Genomic DNA, 9,925 nt, shown 5'->3' with positions numbered 1-9,925 from the left:
GCGCACACACACACACACACACACACACACACACACACACATATATATATATATACATATAATATATATATATATATATATAATATATACACATATATACATATAAATAATAAACATACATATAATATATATACAAAATATATACAGCTTCAACATAAATCTATGAACTTAATATGGCGTTAATATACATTAATAAAAATGTATCAAACCGAAATAATAAAGTATGGTAATTTATTCATGCAATTACCTTTGATATGACGTGAAATATCTATTAATTACAACAATTAATTACTAATGGGGTGTAGAGAGGGTCACGATGTGTGACCTAATGGAATTAATGAGATTTTTTATGAACGACTTAAATTGCTGTCACTCTCCATTTATTTGTCTGTCTGCTTGTGATTGATCTTCACTTATTTGTAATAACAACACTCACATGATAATATTGATAGAATTATTTACTAGAGGAACACTGGTAATATTGAGAGAACAAAGGGGAATTCTTGCAGTTGAATGTGATTTACATACTTGACTCACAAGGGAGAATATGATTTACCTACTTGACTCCAAAGGGAGAATATGATTTACCTACTTGACTCCAAAGGGAGAATATGATTTACCTACTTGACTCCAAAGGGAGAATATGATTTACCTACTTTACTTCAAAAGGAGAATATGATTTACCTACTTGACTCGAAACGGAGAATATGATTTACATACTTTACTTCAAAAGGAGAATATGATTTACCTACTTGACTAGAAAGGGAGAATATAATTTACATACTTTACTTCAAAAGGAGAATATGATTTACATACTTGACTCCAAAGGGATAAAAAAAAGTATATCTTAGTTTTACCAGACCACTGAGCTGATTAACAGCTCTCCTAGGGCTGGCCCGAAGGATTAGATATTTTTACGTGGCTAGGTACCAATTGATCACCTAGCAACCGGACCTACAGCTTATTGTGGGATCCGAACCACACTATATCGAGAAATGAATTTCTATCACCAGAAATAAATTCCTCTGATTCCGCGTTGGCAGAGGCGGGATTCGAACTTCGGACCACCGGATTGGCAGCCGAGCGCGAAAACCACTCGTCCAGCAAGGAACTTCCCAAGGGAGAATATGGTTTACATACTTGACTCCAAAGGGAGCGACAAACATACCGCCTTCAAGGATGGAAGCTCATAAGAGTCTGGGATAACAGAGGCTAGACTAGAATTCCAAAAATTGTCATTACAGAGGAACCTGATACGAAGCGGTTATTATTTCGTTCAATAACTTGGAATTAACAAACCTATTAAAATTTCATTGGGACTGACTGACTTCCCGAAAAGAATAATATATTAGCATTCGAGTCCCGGGGGGGGGGAGGGGGTGCTCTCCAATTAATAAATGGCCTGTCTGTGCGTCTTTTCGCCTTTCCAATAGAGCGAGTTCGTATTTCATTACGACCGGTGCTCAACAATCCAATTACGGTCATAAACAAAGGTCTTTTTTTTCAACGCGAGTGATTTGTCTTCATCCCGTCTTGTATGGCGCTGATTATTATTAATTAACCTGAGGCCTCCTCGCGGCCTTCCTTCCCCTCCTTGCCCTGCGCCCTTGCGACCAATCACATTCGAAGACGTAGGTATTGTCTCTTGGCTGAGCGGGGCGGCATTTTCTGTCAATGTTACTATTTCTGCTGTCGTTCTTGATAATAACCATAAATATGTGAAAGTAATATATATTGTCGATAAAAACGGGTGCAAGAATTTGAGTCGAAAGTGACATTTCAAATACAAAATATGGGATTTATATACGTACTTATTTTAAGGAATATATATATATATATTATATAATATACATACACACATACTATATATAGCTATATACACACACACACACACACACACATATATATATATTATATATATATATATATATATATATATATATATATATATATAAGTATGTGTATAACTGAATCACGAAAGTTTGGAACGTGATAAATCCATAAATAAAGGTGTAAGACACGAAGGAAAATATATATATATATATATATATATATATATATATATATATATATATATATATATATATATATATATATATATATATAGGTGAATCGAACGATGTGAGAATCAAGAAACTAATAAGCATTCGAAGGTGCTTAGAAGATGAGTGTGTTTAAAGTAAATATGAGCAAAAGAGGTAAGAAGAAAATTCATATATAAATGGAAACCACAAGGACGGAGCTGCGAATTTCATTCCGTCATGGAAAAATAATAATAATGATAATAATAATTATAATAACGAAAAGGGTAAATCCAAACTATAAACCACGAACAAGAAAGATGCTGGTAGGACGAGAGAACAAGTGAAGCGGGAATGGTAAGAGGGTGCATGCAAAAGACTGGGCCGAAACAATGGAAGCCAAATAATTGTTTGAAGGGTTAACCAATCTGTCTCATTTAAAAGCTAAGTGCCAATGTTGACAGTAAACAAAAAACAAGTAATAAACGCGCCGAAGAAACAAAAGAATTTTCTGTACAGCGTATACTACTTTATAAGCAACGCCCCTACGAAGCTTTCAGCCATAGCCCGGCGGTGGCCTGTCCCGTAGCTTGCCAGACGCACGATCGCGTTCTACTTTAACCTTGAATAAATTAAAAACAATCGAGCCTGGAGACCTGCAATTTGGCAAGTTCCATGATTGGAGGGTGGATGATCAACATCTCAATTTGCAGCCCTTAAGTCTCAGTAGCTTTTAAGATCCGAGGGCAGACAGAAAAAGTGAAGAAGGACAAGGAACGCCATCACAATAGCTTCCTTTAACAGAAAAGTAATAAAAGTTAAAGGGGTTGAGATGACTCTTTTTGCATAGCAATGAACAAGGAACATCAAAACTGAAAGGTCAGAAATGTGACGATTTGTAAGGTTAAAAGATCAGCATAGCAGAAACAATGGAAGGGAATATTTTGATGTGACCTGGTCATGTGGAAAGAATGGAAGACGTTAAGTTGGGAAGAAGCCGTTATTCGAAAGCGTTTGCCGGTAGGAAGAGGAAAAAAAAAAACGCCCAAAAAAAGCCTCGGATAGATTCAGTTAAAGAGAGGTACTGGAAGACTGGAAAGCAAGAACCCTGATTTCCATGCAGCCTATCCTGGAAGTGCGGGGAGCACAGAAGTGAATGTTGTTGTTGGTGGTGGTGGTGTGTGTGTGTGTGTGTGTGTGTGTGTGCAGCCTATGCGCAGTCTGTTTACTAAGTGTGTATGATGTGGAAGTTTTTTCTGCGTACAGAGCTCCTTCACAATTCAGGAGTTAAAATATGCACGTGGAAGTGGCGTTCAATTTTCCTAATACGTTCATGAACGTATTAGGAAATATATTGTATTAGGAAATATATTGTTCTTCATATATAGATGCATACCTACACACACACATATATATATACTTAAAAAATCCCAGTAGATACACGTGACTTTTTTAAATAAGTGAATGCCACAGGAAAATGATAGGTAGAAATCCAAGCGCTTTCATCTTTACTAAGACATTGCCAAGGACACAATGTCTTAGTAAAGACGAAAGCGCTTGGATTTCTGACTATCAATTTCCTGTGGTATTCGCTTATGTGTGAGTGCGTGTGTATATCTGCATGTGTAGACAATAACGTTTTAAGTTTTTAAACATGATTATGAAAATGCGTTCCAAAAGAGATTTGCAAAATCAAACAACTTACAACTTCGTTTTAACGATCCTATGTAATCGCAGCACACGCCTTATGAATGTGTTAATGAACTACCATAACCAATGGCGCTTTCTGCATAAATTTGCAAAAATTATAGTTGCAAAATAGGTGAATTGAACGAAAAAAAAGTGAGAACGAGATCCCAATGACCTTCTGATAACGCACTGGGAAAATATGTTGAAATGTGGAACATTAACAGAACGAACTAGTGTTATTGGTTTCGTCTGATCTGTAGTGAAAGGAATAGTTGAAAAATAATAAAGAATGGAATAATAAATGTGTGTGTTTCTGTATGAAAAAAAAACACCAAAACCGTTACATAATTATTGAAGTATGAAAACCATCTATAAATAAATCATCGAACGAATGCGTTAATAAACTGAGAAAAATTAATAAAACAAGGAAATTCAGGAGAGAGAAATTGTAATTTGAAAGGAGGAAATTCCCATATTTCTAAAGAACAAATTGGCCAATTCTAAATGAAACGAATTGACATATTTTAAAAGATACGAAGTGGCATAATACTTTAAAAGTGGCATACTTTAAAAGATGCAAAGTGGCATATTTTAAAAGATACGGATTGGCATATTTTAAAAGAAACTAAGTGGCATAATACTTTAAAAGTGGCATATTTTAAAAGAAATGAAGTGGCATAATACTTTAAAAGTGGCATATTTTAAAAGATACGAATTGGCATATTTTAAAAGAAACGCAGTGGCATAATACTTTAAAAGTGGCATAATCTAAAAAAACGGAAGTGGCACAATACTTAAAAAGTGGCATATTTTAAAAGATACGAAGTAGCATATTTTAAAAGATGCCAAGTGGCATACTTTAAAAGATACGACGTGGCATAATACTTTAAAAGTGGCATATTTTAAAAGCAGTTAACTGGCATTTTATTTTAGACGTGGCATATTTTAAAAGAAACGAACAAGTTCGCATATTTCAAAAGAAACAAATTGGCATATTACAAAACCACCAATAACCACATGAAAACGATCTCAAACCTCTGCGACCCGTTTCTGACAAATGAAAATGAATGATGATCCAGGAATTATATTCATATTTCCAAAACCAATGATACAAATATGAATAAAAGAAAAGATAAACGTAATTTTGAACTAAGCCAAATAACTACCACGTGAAATCTCGAAATATATTTGTATCCATATGAATCTCAGCAATAAATGCAACGTTTCATGAGCTTTGATAAATAAGCAAAGCCTTGGAACTCAAGGACTGACGAGTGAAAATCGTGAATATTCAAATAAACACTGGAAAATCGCTGCTTACGTAACAGTGCTGAATTGCCTTAATAATATTTAGTGTTTCATGCCATACAGTAATAAAAATAAACACTAGAATTACAGTCTCATAAACAATTATAGAAATAGAATTATGTAGTACTTGGAAAGATTGTTACCAAAATACTGAATTGAATTAAATATATACTAAAACTTTCACTAGAACTGATACAGAAATTGCAGTCATTTTTCACTGAAAGGATAACAACCACATGGGTAGTAAGAATGGAGCAAATATTAAACAAAGCAAATGTAACTTAGCTAGGTATAAATCGTATGAATGTTATGTTATATATTTTATATATATATATATATATATATATATATATATATATATATATATAATATATATATATATATATATATATATATATATATATATATAAACAACTTAATATATGAAGCATAAATGTAGTAAAATATATCTTTGAATAATATTACAAAGAATAATCAATGAAATATATAAAATTATATGGATTTGAATTACGAAATCATGAGACGGTGAACACATATATGCAGAACGATTTATTCGAATATTTAAGGAAAATGATTTTAATAAATATATTTTCAGATTCATAAAAATATACGTAGAGATCTGTAGCGATCAAGAAATTTAATTCTTAATAAATAAATAAATGTAAGAACTGTTATACAGAGAGGTAAGTTAAAACGCCATGGATTGCGAAATAGAACGTTCAATTGGTTACCTTTAAATAATACTGTTTGTTAGCGAATGACCTAATAAATAGCTATGAGAATATATATTTACTTACTTCAAACTAAGAAATTCATAACTTTTTACAGAGGTAAATGGAAACCCATATATATATATATATATATATATATATATATATATTATATTATTATATATATATATATATATTTGTGTGTGTGTATGTGTATACATACGTTCATTATATCTAAATATACAATAAATATACATATATATATATATGTAAATGTACGCTCATATATATATGTATATACTATATATATATATATATATATATATATATATATATATTATACATACATATATACACACACACGACACAACCAGAGAAAAATCCAAAAAGTCGGAAAAATGAATTTTAATACAACAGTCATATGAAAACGGAAATTAATTAAAACCTTTCCGAATAATAATATGAATGAAAACATTAAGTCGAATTTAATAATGTGAACGAAACCCTTTCTCAATAATAATTTAATACGAGAGCGAACGACAACACGAAAAGAAAAAGTGAAGAAACATTGCGAAAACATTGGCAGGGAAAATCCTGAGAATAAAGTATTTTAAAATGAATGAGATATTAATTTCGAAATCACTATGAAAAAAATATACATTCGAATACCCTAACTAATAAACTAATCGGCAAGTTAATTCTTCAACATACAGAATAGACGAACGGACAAATCAGTTACGAAAACACTTCATGAAATAAAACTCCTTGTCTTTCCATTATTATAAAATCATTAATGAGAATTTTAAACATATGGAAAGTACAAATGTAAAAAATAAGGAAATTAAATATTTAAATTTTTAAAAATCGCTCAACGTTAGCGATTTCGGAAACTGAACCTGTCCTTGCAAAGCAGTTTTCCGCAAAGCTGTGGAATTGGATTATTTTTAAAAGATCTTTATATCCACAATAAAAAAATCTGTGGGATTTAAAAAAATGGCAAAAGAACAAAGGAGTTTGCTGGAATTTGGTCGGGAAAACTGTAAAACGTAGAAAAACTTTTCGTAAAATGGTGGGTGACATGTGAAGTCTTTCACTTTATACTGATAAGCGAATAAAATCATGTAGATACACACGCATATAAATACACACGCACACATTTTATATATATATATATATATATATATATATATATATATCTATATATATATATATCCCATTAAAACACTCTGGATTAAGCTAAGGCCTAAATTTCGGTGGACTGATAGTCACTAACTCCCTTGAACCAGTGTGTTTTAATGGGCCTATTATACTTGAGACGTATCCTGTTTTAACAGAAGAATTTTACATAATATATTCTACATATATTTATATATGATTAATACATAACATTATCAGTCACACAGTTTAAAACTCAGTAACGATCGAAGCAAATCCTCCTTTAAGAACAAAACTAACAGTGGCACATTCACCAGTGATCTGCGCACACCCAATTTGCGCATGTACCAATATGTTCCTCCACCCTCCCCCCACCCCACCTACACCCCCTATCTCAATCCTCCTCCCCCCCCCCTCTCTATCTCTCTCTCTCTCCTCAACAGACACGCTATTCGTTCAGACAAAGAATAAAACTCGGATGCTATGTAATACGCGGATATACATACGTACGAGGGAATACTTATATCTACAACTGGTCATTAACAGCACATCTACCCCCAGAAGTAACTGCTCACAAGGAAAAGTTGCTGTATAAGAAACACAACCAAACATGTGATTTGACCTATGCAATACTACATATGCTACGAGACGTATTTTGTATTCCTTTGCTATAAATATTAATGAAAAGACAAATGCGGAAAATTAATAAAGATATATATATATAATATATATATATATATATATATATATATATATATATATATATATATATATATATATATATATATATATATATTTATATATATATATGCACCTAAATTGCGTAGACTCATAAAATTTAAGTCTCTTAATTTAAAACTTACATGTCTTAGGATGACCCGAAGTTGACTCTCTTCTAGCGTTGCTTTTCTAAGCTTCAGTACATTACAAAACAACGTAACTTTCATAAACTTATAATTCCTTTGTATGTATGTATTCGTGGAAACAGAATGGCAAAAACCCCTTCCTTTCAGTACTAAATCTATTAGGCTTCAAACTTTCCCGGCCTCGAGAGGAGAATCACTAATATTCGAGTAATTCATACATCTATACATTTATGCACTTCTTAATAACAAGCCAGATGGCGACACAGAACGCGTGTGCTACGAAAAGAGACACTCTCCCACTTCCTTCATGGTCACAAGATCACAAGGGACGTCGCGACAATCTCACAGACGAAGCGACTTTACTAACGCCTTTTTCGAACGGCTTCGGTCGGCGAGAAAAGTTTTTCGCCAAACGCGCGACTTGAATCGACCCGCCAAGACTCGGGCGTCCAACCTACACTCACGACACAAACTGACTGCTGACCGTCGGACGCGAGACTCCTTGCCTCCTCCATTCTTCTTCCTCCTTCCTCCCTCCCCCACCACCCCGTCCACGATAGCCTCGTCGGGAGCATGCGCGGGACGCCATTTGTTTGAGTATGGTCGTTATGGTCTAGCTTGAGGTGATTGTCATTCGTTGCCTCCCTTGCTTCCCTACAAATAAAAATAATCAGAAAGCAGGTTTTTCGCTGAGATGTCGTTTGGAGCGATTGATGTATTATTAACAGTAGCTGCTTCTTCCCCGTGAAACAACCAGTGGGCAATTAGCGCGTACTGACACTGACAGCAAGACCTACGTTGACTCAGTGGTTGAATCCAGGTGTCGAACCTGTCTGCGGCTTACAGCTCAAAGACACATGTGCGGCTCCAAAAAGCTGAAAATGAACCTTTATATCTATTTAAAACAAAGAAATTAAGTAACTCTCTTAAGACAATACTTGATTAAATATTATTCAGTTTTAAAAGCGTATTATAGGCATCAGCTTTGTTGAATTTTTAATGAGATATAAATAGTTTCTATGGTCATATTTGTTATTGCGGCTTCGACAGCACTACGTTTTTATTATTCTCTAAATAAATGTCTCTTCTAGCTTCAAAGGTTGTGGACCCTTGGTTTAATCGAAATACTTTCTGTTGGACTACACTTGGAACCAAGGATGGCAATTATAGTCAGTACTACTTTTACCTTTGATAATTAACAAACGCGTCATCTTGGGGGCTTCATTGCACTGCCTAATGCTAGTTACGGACTTCATTACCAAGAGTCTAAAATTTCATCATGATCTAGTGATTTTAATTAAATAATTGTTTTTAATTTTATCTGTATTAAATTTGTCGTCGATTTACTCTTGAACGCAAATTGGCATTTTATTTTGTAGAAGTTTGATAACCCCAGCTGATGTCTCCTGATTTATATAATATAATAATAATAATAATAATAATAATAATAATAATAATAATAATAATAATAATAATAATAATCAAAAGACAAATCATAATCACATGAGTTGATAAAATGGAAAAGTAAATCCACAATAGTATGTCTGTTTAATTGTGGATTTATTTTTCCATTAATAATAATAATAATAATAATAATAATAATAATAATAATAATAATAATAATTATAATAATAATAATACGTTCTTTAAATGAATTTTTGTAACGCCTTGGAAGCCGTTTTTGAATATTCTGATATTACTTTAGTCAAATGAGCAGAGATCAAAGATAAAGAAAAAAAATCATTCCATGACTTGCTTCTCTCTTGCCTAACGCATTTCTCCCTACTAATTAAGGCCGTAACGGGAATATAAAAGTGAAACGTGTTCATGTGATCTTATATCAGATATGCAAGTGCTTCCGTCCTTCTCATACAGCTTGTCTATGACTGCCAGGAAAAAACGGCATGTTCACTGCTATCTGTGAAAGTCATTTTTAGGAGGGTATACGATACCCGGGTTCCCATCATAGAAAAAGAAGAAGAACAAGGCGAAGAGGAAGAAATGGCAGGAAAGCAGATAGAGAGGAGGGTTAACGAAGAGAGAGAGAGAGAGAGAGAGAGAGAGAGAGAGAGAGAGAGAGAGAATGGGGATTGGTTTGGAGATAAAGTCAAATCAAATCAAAGAAGAACAAGGCGAAGAGGGTTAACGAAGAGAGAGAGAGAGAGAGAGAGAGAGA

At 33.3% G+C, this 9,925-nt stretch overlaps 1 protein-coding gene across 1 annotated transcript in view; it reads right to left on the bottom strand.

The window, feature by feature from the left end:
* The window catches only part of LOC135208936 (acetylcholine receptor subunit alpha-L1-like), a 459,849-nt gene extending 451,629 nt beyond the window's left edge, over nt 1–8,220 (bottom strand). Inside the window, exon 1 of the mRNA XM_064241496.1 lies at nt 7,747–8,220. The gene's annotated coding sequence lies outside the window, so the exon portion shown is untranslated. The remainder of the gene's footprint in view (nt 1–7,746) is intronic.
* Nucleotides 8,221–9,925: the final 1,705 nt, after the last annotated feature.

The sequence above is a fragment of the Macrobrachium nipponense genome, chromosome 37 (genome assembly GCF_015104395.2).
Source record: "Macrobrachium nipponense isolate FS-2020 chromosome 37, ASM1510439v2, whole genome shotgun sequence".
In the NCBI taxonomy this organism is placed as follows: domain Eukaryota; kingdom Metazoa; phylum Arthropoda; class Malacostraca; order Decapoda; family Palaemonidae; genus Macrobrachium; species Macrobrachium nipponense.
The sequence above is the reverse complement of the archived record's forward strand: the minus strand, read 5'-3'. Positions and strand labels throughout refer to the sequence as shown.